We start from the raw sequence: 15,903 nt of genomic DNA, 5'->3' as shown, positions 1-15,903 counted from the left end.
AATGGGCCCTATTTGTTCCCTAGTCATCCTCTTACCCTTAATATACTTATAAAACATCTGAGGATTTTCCTTTATTTTGCTCGCCAGTGTTATTTCATGGCCCCTCCTTGATCTCCTAATTTCTTTTTTAAGTATCCCCCTGCACTTTTTGTACTCCTCTCGGGCTTCCTCCGTCTTTAGCCTTTTGTATCTGACAAAAGCCCTCCTTGTTTTCCTAATCCATTCTCGTATATCCCCTGACATCCAAGGTTCCCTGTAGTTCTTGGAACCCCCCTTGACCTTTACGGGAACATGTTGCCATTGTATGGTCTCAATCTCCATTCTGAAAGACTCCCATTGCTCCGATGCGGATTTTCCTACAAGCAGCTGATCCCAGTCCATTTTGGCCAGATCCTGCCTTATCCTATTAAAATCGGCCTTCCCCCAATTTAGAACCTTTATTTCCGGGCCCTCCCTGTCCTTTTCCATGACCACCTTAAATCTCACCGAATTATGGTCACTCTCACCAAAGTGCTCACCTACTAGCACTTCTTCCACTTGGCAGGCCACATTCCCTAGAATTAGGTCCAGTACCGCCCCCTCTCTTGTCGGACTTTCTACATGCTGGCTCAAAAAGCTCTCCTGGATGCACGTTAAGAATTTTGTACCCTCTAAGCCTTTTACACTCTGAGTATCCCAGTTAATATTGGGAAATTTGAAATCCCCCACTATTATTACCCTATTATTATTTGCACAATTTTCTGAGATTTGCTTAATTACGTCCTAAATGTGAGGTCTATTAAAAGAGCCATAGGGAAGGTCCTCTTAAAGGGAAGGTTTCTCAAAAGGGCCATATCATTACTCGGGGATCAAGGCCCTCAGTTACTCTGCGACAAGGTGCATTAAAGGACAGAGTGGGGAATTTGAGGGAGCCTTATAGAGGGGTATAAGGGATGGAGTGGGGAATGAGAGAGGTCCTTATAGAGGGGTATAAGGGACTGAATGGGGAATAGGAGGGGTCCTTATAGAGGGGTATAAGTGACTGAATGGAGAATGAAAAGGGTCCGAATAGAAGTTGTCAGGGACTGGGTGGGGAATGAGAGGGGTCCTTATAGAGGGGTAAAAGGGACCGAGTGTGGAATGGGAGTGTTCCTTATGGAGGGTATAATAGGCTGAGTGGGGAATGGGTAAGGGGCCTTTTAGAGGGGTATAAATAACTGAATGGGGAATGAGAGGGGTCGTTATAGATGGATCAAAGGGACTGAATGTGGAATGGGCGGGTTCTTTATAGAGTGTATAATGGGCCGAGTGGGTAATGGGAGGGGTCCTTATAGAGGGGTAAAAGGGACTGAGTGGGGAATGTGAGGGTTCCTTATAGAGGGTATAATGGGCTGAGTGGGTAATGAGAGGTGTCCTTATAGAGGGGTATAAGGGGCTGAGTGGTGAATGAGAGAGGTCCTTATAGAGGGGTATTAGGGACTGAGTGGTGAATGAGAGGAGTCCTTATAGAGGGGAATAAGGGACTGAGTGGGGAATGAGAGGAGTCCTTATAGAGGGTATAAGGGACTGAGTGGGGAATGAGAGTGGTCCTTATAGAGGGGTATAAGGGACTGAGTGGGGAATGAGCGTGGTCCTTATCGAGGGATATAAGGGACTGAGTGGAAAAAGGGAGGGGTCCAAATGGAGTGGAAAAACGGACAGAGTGAGGAATGAGAGGGGTCCTTATAGAGTGGTGTAACGTACTGTATAGGGAATGGGAGGGGGCCTTATAGAGAGGTATAAGGGAATGAGTGGGAAATGAGAGGGGTCCTTATATAGGGGTATAAGGGACTGAGTGGGGAATGAGAGAGATCCATATAGAGGGGTGTAACGGACTGAGTGGGGAATGAGAGGAGTCCTTATAGAGGGTATGAGGGATGAGTGGGGAATGAGAGGAGTCCTCATAGAGGGGAATAAGGGACTGAGTGGGGAATGAGAGGAGTCCTTATAGAGGAGAATAAGGGACTGAGTGGGGAATGAGAGGTTTCCTTACAGAGGGTATAAGGGATGAGTGGGAAATGAGAGGGGTCCTTATAGACGGGTATAAGGGACTGAGTAGGGAATATGAGGGGTCCTTATAGAGGGTATAAGGGACTGAGTGGGAAATGAGTGGGGTCCTTATAGAGGGGTGTAAGGGACTGAGTGGGGAATGATACTGGTCCTTATAGAGGGGAATAAGCGACTGTGGGGAATGAGAGGGGTCATGCCCCCATGAGGGTTCATGCCCCCCATGAAACCTCCCCATCTCCTTCCCTCCTTGTCTTAGCTTGGATATTCTTCCTCAGGTACTTGTGAGATCAGTCTTCTCCCTGTTGTAGTGCATGAGGTTGAGTGTGTTTGTGAGTGCGAGTGTCTGTGAGTGTAGTGTGTGAAAGTAGCTATGAGTGTGTCGGTGTGTCTATGGGTTTGTCTGTAAGTGTCTTTGAGAGTGTGTCTGTGAGTGTGTGAATGTAGCTGTGAGTATTCAGTTTGCTTCTTTGAGTGTGACTGTAATTGTGTCTGCGAGTGTGACTGTGATTGTGTCTCGATTGTTTCTGTGAGTGTGACTGTGATTGTGTCTGTGAAGTGTCCCTGCGTGTCTGTGAGTGTGTCTGTGAGTGTGACTGTGATTGTGACTGTGATTGTGTCTGTTAGTGTCCCTGTGTGTGTCTGAGTGTGGCAGTGATTGTGACTGGGATTGTTTGTCTGTGAGTGTGGCTTTGTGTGTGGCTGTGATCGTGTCTGTGTGTGAGTGTGATTGTGTATTTAAGTTTTTTTGTGTGTGTGTCTGCGAGTGTGTATGTGAGTGTGTCTGTATGTGTGGCTCTGTTTAGCTGTTGCTGTGGCTGAGTGTGTCTGTGAGTGTGACTGTGAGTCGCTGTTTGTGCCTGAGTGTGACTGTGAGTGTGTCTGCGATTGTCGCTGTGTGTTTGCTTGTGAGTGTCCCTGTGAGTGTCCCTGTTTGTGTCTGTGAGTGTGGTCGTGCGTATCTCTGTGAGTGTGTCTGTGAGGGTGTCTGTGAGTGTGTCTGTGAGTGCGGCTGAGTGCGGTTGCGGGTGCGTATGTGTATCTCTGTGAGTGTGTCTGTGAGTGTGTCTGTGTGTGCCTGTGAGTCTGGTCGTGTGTGTGTCTTTGAGTGTGTTTGTGAGTGTGGCTGTGAGAGTAACTGCGAGTATGTCTCTGAGTGTGGGAGAGAGAGTGAGGCAGTGACACGAGACTCATCGATCAATACGTTTATTGTGAGACTCGGTTACAGGTCAGATGTTAATCTTGGGCGTGGTCCAGGGTGGAGAATCTGGTCGCGCTCTACCCCAGGCCTTTCTTGCCCGCGGTCTCTCAGAGAGATAGTTCACTGTGGAAAAAACACCAGACAATAAAACTCGGAATCTGAGCTGAAGGGAACAGTTAAACAGGATGGGCTGAATGGCCTCCTCCTGTTCCTATGAATAAACGGGGAATATTTTAGTCTTTAATTGTGGATGAAATGACCACCTTTCCAGATAATGAGACAATAGTTAGAAGGAGCCAGTACGGATTACAAAAGCAACGATCGTGTATGAAAAACCTCTACGAATTAATTTGGAGAGAAAACAGAGATGGTAGATTGAGAATGCAGTGGATGTAGAATTCATGGATTTTAGGACAAGGTAGCACACAGCGGATACATAGAGAAGATTAAGGGGTATTAAGGGAATCAGTGGGAGAAAGAGACGGAGAGACAGAGAGAGAGAGACAGAAAGGCAGAGCGAGAGAGTGAGAGACAGAGAGAGAGAGAGACAGATAGAGTGAGAGACAAAGGGAGAGAGGGAGTGACAAAAATGGAGAGGGTCAGATAGAGAGAAATGGAGAGAGAGACAAAGAGAGAGAGGGACAGACAGAGACAGAGAGAGTGGCAGACAGACAGACACAGGGAGACAGGAACACAGGACGACAAAGAACAAGAGAGAGGGAGAGAGAAAGAGACAGAGACAGAGTGAGAGACAAAGTGAGAGAGGGAGCGAGCGAGATGGAGAGAGAGAACGAGAGACAAAGCGTGAGAGAAAGGGCGAGACAGAGAGAGAGAGAGAAGAGTCAAAAAGGGGAGAAAGAGACAAAGGGAGAGACGTGGAGGAGGGAGTGAGCGTGGATTCTGTGGAGAGAGGGAGTGAGAGTGGATTCCCTGGACAGGGAGAGGGGGAGTAAGAGTGGATTCTGTGGACAGGGTGAGAGGGAGTGAGAGTGGAATCTGTGGACAGGGAGAGAGGATGTGAGAGTGGATTCTGTGGACAACGAGACAGGAAGTGAGAGTGGATTCTGTGGACAGGGAGAGAGGGAGTGAGAGTGGATGCTGTGGACAGGGAGAGAGGGAGTGAGAGTGGATTCTGTGGACAGGGAGAGAGGGAGTGAGAGTGGATGCTCTGAACAGGGAGAGAGGGAGTGAGAGTGGATTCTGTGGACAGGGAGAGAGGGAGTGAGAGTGGATGCTTTGGACAGGGAGAGAGGATGTGAGAGTGCATTCTGTCTACAACGAGACAGGGAGTGAGAGTGGATTCTGTGGACAGGGAGAGAGGGAGTGAGAGTGGATGCTGTGGACAGGGAGAGAGGGAGTGAGAGTGGATTCTGTGGACAGGGCGAGAGGGAGTGTGAGTGGATGCTGTGGACAGGGAGAGAGGGAGTGAGAGTGGATTCTGTGGACAGGGAGAGAGGGAGTGAGAGTGGATGCTGTGGACAGGGAGAGAGGGAGTGAGAGTGGATGCTGTGGACAGGGAGAGAGGGAGTGAGAGTGGATTCTGTGGACAGGGAGACAGGGAGTGAGAGTGGATTCTGTGGACAGGGAGAGAGGGAGTGAGAGTGGATCATGTGGACAGGGAGAGAGGGAGTGAGAGTGGATTCTGTGGACAGGGAGAGAGGGAGTGAGAGTGGATTCTGTTGCAAGTGAAAATACTTCAAACTCACTTGAGGTTTTCTCGTCTCGTGACAGTGATTCGAGTCAAACTGTCCGTTTTGATTGGGCTGTGCTATTCAGCGATGGCCGAGTCACCTGAAGCGGAAAAGGAGAGAAGGAATGGAATAAAAACCTGGGAATAAACACCCGAGAATAAACACACATGGATAAACATCTGGGAATAAACAACTGGGAAATAAAGAACCGGAAAGAAGTCTGGGAATTAACACCTGGAAATAAAAGTCGTGGAATAAACACCCGATCATTAACACGATGGAATACACAGGAGTGAATAAACTCCTGGGAATATACACGGAGCGATCACTGGAAGGAAACACAGGAATTGGACAGGGAGAGATTGAAGGCAATAAACAACCGGGGAATAGATAGGGGGAGATGGATGGGAATAATCACCCGTAGATCGGTCAGGGTGAGATTGAAGGGAATAAACACCCAGGAATTGGACAGGGAGAGATCTAAAGGAAAAAGCACGGAGGAATTGGACAGGGAGAGATGAAAGGGAATTAAACACTGTGAATTGGATAGGGAGAGATGGAAGGGGATAAACACCCAGTAATTGGATAGCAAGAGATGGAAGGAAATAAGCACGCTGGAATTGGACAGGAGAGAGGTGGAAGGGAATAAACACCCATAAATCGGATAGGGAGAGATCGAAGGGAATAAACACACAGGAATTGGACAGGGAGAGATGGAAGGGAATAAACACCCATAAATCGGATAGGGAGAGATCGAAGGGAATAAACACACAGGAATTGGACAGGGAGAGATCGAAGGGAATAAACACACAGGATTTGGATAGGGACTGATTGAAGACAATAGCCGCCAGGAATTGGACAGTGAGTGATAAACGGGAATAAACACCCAGGAATTGGGTAGTGAGAGATGGAAGAGACTAAACACCCGGGGATTGGTCAGGGAGAGATCGCAGGGAATAAACACTGCGGAATTCGACAGGGAGAGATCGTAGAGGATAAACAATCGGGGATTGGACAGGGACACATTGAAGACAATAATTCCCCGGAAAGTGCACAGGGAGAGATCAAAGCGAATAAAAACCAGGGGATTGGACAGGAAGAGATGGAAGAGAATAAACAACGGGGGATTGGACAGGGAGAGATGGAAGTAAATTAGTACATGTGAATTGACTGGGAGAGATGGAAGGGAATAAACACTCAGCAATTGTGGAGGGAGAGATGGGAGAGAATAGACACCCGGAGATTGGTCAGGAGAGATCGAAGGAATAAATCCCGGGAATTGGACAGAGAGAGATGGAAGGGAATAAACACTCAGCAATTGTGGAGGGAGAGATGGGAGAGAATAGACACCCGGAGATTGGTCAGGGAGAGATCGAAGGTTATAACAGCTGGGACTTGTACAGGGAGAGATCAAAGTTAGTAAACACCCAGGAATTGGATGGGAAGATGTCAAAAAGATTAAATACCCAGAAATTGGACAGGGAAAGATTGATGAGAATAAACTTCCAAGAACTGGACAGGGTGCGATCAAAGGGAGTAAAAACCGGAACTGGACAAGGTGAGATGAACTAGGTTGCAAGCCAAGGAATTGGACAGGGAGAGAAAGAAGGGAATAAACCCCTGGGGATTGGATAGGGAGAGAAAGAAGGGAATAAACCCCTGGGGATTGGATAGGGAGAGATAGTAGGGAATAAACCCCTGGGGAGTGGATAGGGAGAGATAGTAGGGAATAAACACCAGTAACTGATAAGGGAGAAAACGACGGGAATAAACACCCGCATATTGCACCGAGAGAAATCGAATGTAATAAACACCCGGGAATTGGAGAGGGAGAGACCAAAGGGAATAAACATCTTGTATTGGACATGGCGAAATCGAAATCAATAAATAGCCGCTGATTGGGCAGGGACACATTGAACACAATTATCCCGAGAGAATTGGACAGGGAGAGATCAACAGGAATAAACACCCAGGATTGGGACAGGAAGTGATGGAAGAGAATAAACACCCGGAGATTGGACAGGGGGAAATTGAAGGCAATAATCATCCGAGAATTGGACAAGGTGAGATCAAAGGGTTTAAAAACACGGGAACTGGTAAGGGTAAGATGAAATCGGTTAAACACCCATGAATTGAACAGTGGGAGATGGAAGAGGATAAACATCCGGGAATTGCACAAGAAGAGGCCGAAGGGGATAAACAACCGGGGATTGGGAAGGGAGAGATGGAAGGGATTAAACAACCGGGAGTTGGATAGGGAGAGACCGCAGTGAATAAACACCCGGGAATTGGAGAGGGAGAGATGGAAGGGAATAAACACCCGGGAACTGGAGAGGGAGAGGTGGAAGGGAATAAACACCTGGGAATTGGAGAGGGAGAGATCGAAGGAAATATATACACAGGAATTGGAGAGGGAGAGATGGAAGGAAATAAGCACCCGGGAAATTGGAGAGGGAGAGATGGAAGGGAATAAACAACCGGGAATTGGAGAGGGAGAGACGGAAGGGAATAAACACCCGGGAACTGGAAAGGGAGAGATCAAAGGGAATTAACAACCGGGAATTGGATAGGGAGAGACCGAAGGGAATGATCATCCGGGTATAGGACAGGGAGAGATCGAATGGAATGAACACCCGGGAATTAGAGAGGGAGAGACTGAAGGGAATAAACACACGGAAATTGGACAGGGAGAGATGGAAGGGATTAAACGCACGGGAATTCGACAGGGAGAGGTCAAATTGGGAATAAACACACGGGAATTGGAGGGAGAGAGATGAAAGTGAATAAACACACGGGAATTGGACAGTGAGAGATCAAAGGGAATAAACACCTGGGGATTGAACAGGGAGAGAACAAATGGAATAAACTTCCTGGAAATGGATAGGGGGAGATGGAATTTGACTAAACACTTCGGGATTGGACAGGGAGAGATGGAAGGGAATAAACACCCACGGATTGGACAGAGGGCAATTCAAGCGAATAAATATCTGGGAATTTTATAGGGATAGATCGAAGGGAATAAACACACGGAAATTGGACAGGGATAGTTCAAAGGGAATAACACACAGGAATTGAACAGTGAGAGATCAAAGGGAAGAAACACACAGGAATTGGACAGGGAGAGATCAACGGGAATAAAAACCCAGTAATTGGACAGGGAGAGATCAAAGGGAATAAACACACGGGAATTGGACAGTGAGAGATCAAAGGGAATAAACACACGGGAATTGGACAGTAAGAGGTCAAAGGGAATAAACACACAGGAATTGGACAGGGAGAGATCAAAGGGAATAAATAAACTGGAATTGGACAGGGCGAGATCAAAGGGAATATACAAACGGGAATTGGACAGTGAGAGATCAAAGGGAATAAAGACACGGGAATTGGAGATGGAGAGATCAAATGGAATAAAAACACGGGAATTGGACAGTGAGAGATCAAAGGGAATAAACACCCAAGAATTGGACAGGGAGAGATCAAAGGGAATAAACACCTGGAGATTGAACAGGGAGAGAACAAAGGGAATAAACTTCCTGGAAATGGATCGGGGGAGATGGAATTTGACTAAACACTTCGGGATTGGACAGGGAGAGATGGAAGGGAATAAAAACTCACGGATTGGACAGAGGGCAAGTCAAGCGAATAAATATCTGGGAATTTTATAGGGATAGATCGAAGGGAATAAACACACGGGAATTGGACAGGGATAGTTCAAAGGGAATAACACACGGGAATTGAACAGTGAGAGATCAAAGGGAATAAACACACGGGAATTGGACAGTGAGAGGTCACAGGAAATAAACACACGTGAATTGGACAGTGAGAGGTCACAGGCAATAAACACACGGGAATTGGACAGGGAGAGATCAAAGGGAATAAACACACGGCAATTGGACAGCAAGTGATCAAAGTGAATAAACACACAGGAATTGGACAATGAGAGATCAAAGTGAATAAACACACGAAAATTGGACAGTGAGAGATCAAAGGGAATAAAAACTCGCGAATTAGACAGTGAGAGTTGGAAAGGAAAAAGCATAACGCTAATTGGACAGTGAGAGATCAAAGGGAATTAACGCACGCGAATTGGACAGTGAGCGATCAAAGGGAAATAACGCACGGGAATTGGACAGTGAGAGATGAAAGGGAATAAACACACGGGAATTGGACAGGGAGAAATCAAAGGGAATAAACACACCGGAATTGGTCATGGAGAGATCAAAGGGAATATGCACACGGGATTTAGACAGGGGGAGATCAAATGTAATAAACACATGGGAAATGGACAGGGAGGGATCAAAGGGAATAAACACCCGGGGTTGTGGACAGTGAGAGATCAAAGGGAATAAACAAGCGCGGGTGTGGGCAGAGAACGATCTAAAGGAATAAACATCGTGAAATTTAATAGTGAAAGATCGAAGGGAATAAACACCCAGGAATTGGACATGGAGAAGTGGCCGGGAACAAACAAGGAATTGGAAAAGCGATTAATGGAAGGGATTAAACACTCGGGATTAGACAGGGAGTGAACGAAGAGAAGAAACATTCCGGCATTGACAAAACAAATGGAAGGGAATAAACAACTGGGAATTGGACAGAGAGAGATCGAACGGAATAAGAACCTAGGAATTGGACAGAGAGAGATGGAAGGCAATAAGCAGTCGAGGATTGGACGGAGAGAGATCGAACTGAATAAGCACCCGAGAATTGGACAGAGAGAGATCGAACGGAATGAACACCCGGGAATTGGACAGAGAGAGATCGAACGGAATAAACACCCGGGAATTGGACAGATAGAGCTCGAACGGAATAAGCACCCGGGAATTTGACAGAGAGCGATGGAAGGCAATAAACGGTCGAGGATTGGACAGGGAGAGGCGGAAGTGCGCTGGTTGAGAAATTCTAACTGTCTCGTAGTAATCTTAGACTTTTACATAAGCCGGCTGCAAATTTTCGACCTCAAAATTATGGATGGCGTGAAAGGATAATTGTAGCAGACGATTCAATTCCATCTAGAGAGTAAAGTGGGGTCAGTACCGAAGAAACGAGGTCTCTGCCCACGAACCTCACCGTCCCATGGCCGTGGCCTCACTGCACATCTCAAACCACATCACAAACTCACATCACAAACTCACATCACAAACTCACATCACAAACTCACATCACAAACCCACGTCAAAACCCCACATCTCAAACCCCACATCTCAAACCCCACATCTCAAACCCCACATCTCAAACCCCACATCTCAAACCCCACACATCAAACCCTACATCAAAACTTACATCACAACCCACCTCACATCTCAAACCCACATCTCAAACCCACATCTCAAACCCACATCTCAAACCCACATCTCAAACCCACATCTCAAACCCACATCTCAAACCCACATCTCAAACCCACATCTCAAACCCACATCTCAAACCCACATCTCAAACCCACATCTCAAACCCACATCTCAAACCCACATCTCAAACCCACATCTCAAACCCACATCTCAAACCCACATCTCAAACCCACATCTCAAACCCACATCTCAAACCCACATCTCAAACCCACATCTCAAACCCACATCTCAAACCCACATCTCAAACCCACATCTCAAACCCACATCTCAAACCCACATCTCAAACCCACATCTCAAACCCACATCTCAAACCCACATCTCAAACCCACATCTCAAACCCACATCTCAAACCCACATCTCAAACCCACATCTCAAACCCACATCTCAAACCCACATCTCAAACCCACATCTCAAACCCACATCTCAAACCCACATCTCAAACCCACATCTCAAACCCACATCTCAAACCCACATCTCAAACCCACATCTCAAACCCACATCTCAAACCCACATCTCAAACCCACATCTCAAACCCACATCTCAAACCCACATCTCAAACCCACATCTCAAACCCACATCTCAAACCCACATCTCAAACCCACATCTCAAACCCACATCTCAAACCCACATCTCAAACCCACATCTCAAACCCACATCTCAAACCCACATCTCAAACCCACATCTCAAACCCACATCTCAAACCCACATCTCAAACCCACATCTCAAACCCACATCTCAAACCCACATCTCAAACCCACATCTCAAACCCACATCTCAAACCCACATCTCAAACCCACATCTCAAACCCACATCTCAAACCCACATCTCAAACCCACATCTCAAACCCACATCTCAAACCCACATCTCAAACCCACATCTCAAACCCACATCTCAAACCCACATCTCAAACCCACATCTCAAACCCACATCTCAAACCCACATCTCAAACCCACATCTCAAACCCACATCTCAAACCCACATCTCAAACCCACATCTCAAACCCACATCTCAAACCCACATCTCAAACCCACATCTCAAACCCACATCTCAAACCCACATCTCAAACCCACATCTCAAACCCACATCTCAAACCCACATCTCAAACCCACATCTCAAACCCACATCTCAAACCCACATCTCAAACCCACATCTCAAACCCACATCTCAAACCCACATCTCAAACCCACATCTCAAACCCACATCTCAAACCCACATCTCAAACCCACATCTCAAACCCACATCTCAAACCCACATCTCAAACCCACATCTCAAACCCACATCTCAAACCCACATCTCAAACCCACATCTCAAACCCACATCTCAAACCCACATCTCAAACCCACATCTCAAACCCACATCTCAAACCCACATCTCAAACCCACATCTCAAACCCACATCTCAAACCCACATCTCAAACCCACATCTCAAACCCACATCTCAAACCCACATCTCAAACCCACATCTCAAACCCACATCTCAAACCCACATCTCAAACCCACATCTCAAACCCACATCTCAAACCCACATCTCAAACCCACATCTCAAACCCACATCTCAAACCCACATCTCAAACCCACATCTCAAACCCACATCTCAAACCCACATCTCAAACCCACATCTCAAACCCACATCTCAAACCCACATCTCAAACCCACATCTCAAACCCACATCTCAAACCCACATCTCAAACCCACATCTCAAACCCACATCTCAAACCCACATCTCAAACCCACATCTCAAACCCACATCTCAAACCCACATCTCAAACCCACATCTCAAACCCACATCTCAAACCCACATCTCAAACCCACATCTCAAACCCACATCTCAAACCCACATCTCAAACCCACATCTCAAACCCACATCTCAAACCCACATCTCAAACCCACATCTCAAACCCACATCTCAAACCCACATCTCAAACCCACATCTCAAACCCACATCTCAAACCCACATCTCAAACCCACATCTCAAACCCACATCTCAAACCCACATCTCAAACCCACATCTCAAACCCACATCTCAAACCCACATCTCAAACCCACATCTCAAACCCACATCTCAAACCCACATCTCAAACCCACATCTCAAACCCACATCTCAAACCCACATCTCAAACCCACATCTCAAACCCACATCTCAAACCCACATCTCAAACCCACATCTCAAACCCACATCTCAAACCCACATCTCAAACCCACATCTCAAACCCACATCTCAAACCCACATCTCAAACCCACATCTCAAACCCACATCTCAAACCCACATCTCAAACCCACATCTCAAACCCACATCTCAAACCCACATCTCAAACCCACATCTCAAACCCACATCTCAAACCCACATCTCAAACCCACATCTCAAACCCACATCTCAAACCCACATCTCAAACCCACATCTCAAACCCACATCTCAAACCCACATCTCAAACCCACATCTCAAACCCACATCTCAAACCCACATCTCAAACCCACATCTCAAACCCACATCTCAAACCCACATCTCAAACCCACATCTCAAACCCACATCTCAAACCCACATCTCAAACCCACATCTCAAACCCACATCTCAAACCCACATCTCAAACCCACATCTCAAACCCACATCTCAAACCCACATCTCAAACCCACATCTCAAACCCACATCTCAAACCCACATCTCAAACCCACATCTCAAACCCACATCTCAAACCCACATCTCAAACCCACATCTCAAACCCACATCTCAAACCCACATCTCAAACCCACATCTCAAACCCACATCTCAAACCCACATCTCAAACCCACATCTCAAACCCACATCTCAAACCCACATCTCAAACCCACATCTCAAACCCACATCTCAAACCCACATCTCAAACCCACATCTCAAACCCACATCTCAAACCCACATCTCAAACCCACATCTCAAACCCACATCTCAAACCCACATCTCAAACCCACATCTCAAACCCACATCTCAAACCCACATCTCAAACCCACATCTCAAACCCACATCTCAAACCCACATCTCAAACCCACATCTCAAACCCACATCTCAAACCCACATCTCAAACCCACATCTCAAACCCACATCTCAAACCCACATCTCAAACCCACATCTCAAACCCACATCTCAAACCCACATCTCAAACCCACATCTCAAACCCACATCTCAAACCCACATCTCAAACCCACATCTCAAACCCACATCTCAAACCCACATCTCAAACCCACATCTCAAACCCACATCTCAAACCCACATCTCAAACCCACATCTCAAACCCACATCTCAAACCCACATCTCAAACCCACATCTCAAACCCACATCTCAAACCCACATCTCAAACCCACATCTCAAACCCACATCTCAAACCCACATCTCAAACCCACATCTCAAACCCACATCTCAAACCCACATCTCAAACCCACATCTCAAACCCACATCTCAAACCCACATCTCAAACCCACATCTCAAACCCACATCTCAAACCCACATCTCAAACCCACATCTCAAACCCACATCTCAAACCCACATCTCAAACCCACATCTCAAACCCACATCTCAAACCCACATCTCAAACCCACATCTCAAACCCACATCTCAAACCCACATCTCAAACCCACATCTCAAACGCACATTACAACCCACATCACAAACAAACATCACAACTCATCACAAACCCACATCAAAACCCCACTTCACAACCCATATCACAACTCACATCACAAACATGCGTCAAAACTCAGGTCAGAACTCACATCACAAACGCACATCACAACTCACATCACAAATCCACTTCACAAACTCAAATCGCAAACTCACATCACAACCTTATATCACAAACCCACATCACAAATCACATGGCAACTCACATCACAAACCCACATTGTAAAACCACATGACAACTCACATCAAAAATCCACATCAAAACTCACATCACAAACCCACATCAAAAATCCACATCAAAACTCACATCACAAACCCACATCACAAACCCACATCATAACTCACATCATAAACCCACATCATAAACCCACATCATAAACCCACATCTGATAGGAACATAGCAACAGGAGTAGGCCATTCAGCCGCACTTGCCTGCTCCGCCATTTGATAAGATCATGGCTGATCTGTGATCGAACTCCACACACCTGCCTCTGGCCCATATCCCTTAATATCTTTGGTTGCCAAAAAGCTATCTATCTCAGATTTAAATTTAGCAATTGAGCTTGTATCAATTGCCGTTTCCGAAGAGATGTTTTCTAATCTCACTCCTGAAAGGTCTGGCTCTAATTTTTAGACTGTGCCCCCTACTCCTAGAATCCCCAACCAGCGGAAATAGTTTCTCTCTATCCACCCTATCTGTTCCCCTTAATATCTTATAAACTTCGATCAGGTCACCCCTTATCCTTCTAAACTCCAGAGAATGCAACCCCAACTTGTGTAATCTCTCCTCGTAACTTAACCCTTGAAGTTCGGGTATCATTCTAATAAAAACTGCAGCATAACTTCTGCCCCCTTGTACTCCAGTCCTCTAGATATAAAGGCCAGCATTCCATTAGCCTTATAGATTATTTTCTGCACCTGTTCATGACACTTCAATGATCTATGTACCTGAACCCCTAAGTCCCTTTGGACATCCACTGTTTTTAACTTTTTACATTTTACAAAGTACCCTGTTCTATCCTTTTTTGATCCAAAGTGGATGACCTCACATTTTTCTACATTGAATTCCATTTGCACAGTTTTGCCCATTCACCTAATCTATCAATATCGCTTTGTAATTTTATGTTTTCATCGACACTGCTTACAATGCCACCAATCTGTGTGTCAACAGCAAACTTAGATATAAGACTTTCTATGCCTTCATCCAAATCGTTAATGAATATTGTGAATAACTGAGGCCCCAAGGCAGATCCCTGCGTGACTCCACCAGTCACATCCTGCCAATGTGAGTACTTAGCCATTATCCCTACTCTCTGTCGCCTTTCGCTCAACCAGTTTCCTAACCAAGTCCGTACTTTTCCCTCGATTCCGTGGGCTTCTATCTTAGCTAACAGTCTCTTATGTGGAACCTTATCAAATGCCTTCTGGAAGTCCATATAAATAACATCCATTGACATTCCCCTGTCCACTACTTTAGTCAACGCTTCAAAAAATTCAATCAGGTTTGTCAGGCACGACCGACCTTTCACAAATCCATGCTGGCTCTCTCTGATTAACGGAAAATTCTCGAGGTGTTCAGTCACCCTATCTTTAATTATAGACTCCAGCATTTTCCCCACAACAGATGCTAGGCTAACTGGCCTATAATTCCCCGGTTTCCCTCCCTGTCCTTTCTTAAAAAGCGGAGTGACATGTGCAATTTTCCAATCGAGAGGGACAGTTCCTGAATCTAGAGAACTTTGAAAGATCCATGGATAAATCCCCAGGCCCGGACGAAATGTATCCCAGGCTACTGTGTGAGGCAAAGGAGGAGATTGCGGGGGCTCTAACACAGATATTCAGAACCTCTCTGGCCACGGGGGATGTGCCAGAGGACTGGAGAACCGCTAATGTAATACCATTATTCAAGAAGGGGAGTTAGGGAAAAACCGGGGAACTACAGGCCAGTGAGCCTAACATCAGTGGTAGGAAAATTATTGGAAAAAATTCT

General features: G+C 46.2%; 1 protein-coding gene across 1 annotated transcript in view; it reads right to left on the bottom strand.

Annotated features, from left to right (window-relative positions):
• Positions 1-3,215: 3,215 nt before the first annotated feature.
• LOC137310601 (eukaryotic translation initiation factor 3 subunit A-like) overlaps positions 3,216-15,903 on the bottom strand; it is a 72,666-nt gene continuing 59,978 nt past the window's right edge. Inside the window, exons 4-5 of the mRNA XM_067978327.1 lie at positions 4,933-5,017; positions 3,216-3,349 (exon numbers count right to left, since the gene is read on the bottom strand). The gene's annotated coding sequence lies outside the window, so the exon portion shown is untranslated. The remainder of the gene's footprint in view (positions 3,350-4,932; positions 5,018-15,903) is intronic.

The sequence above is a fragment of the Heptranchias perlo genome, unplaced genomic scaffold (genome assembly GCF_035084215.1).
Source record: "Heptranchias perlo isolate sHepPer1 unplaced genomic scaffold, sHepPer1.hap1 HAP1_SCAFFOLD_264, whole genome shotgun sequence".
NCBI lineage: Eukaryota > Metazoa > Chordata > Chondrichthyes > Hexanchiformes > Hexanchidae > Heptranchias > Heptranchias perlo.
Note: the sequence above shows the minus strand (reverse complement) of the source record. Positions and strands in the feature narration are given on the sequence as shown.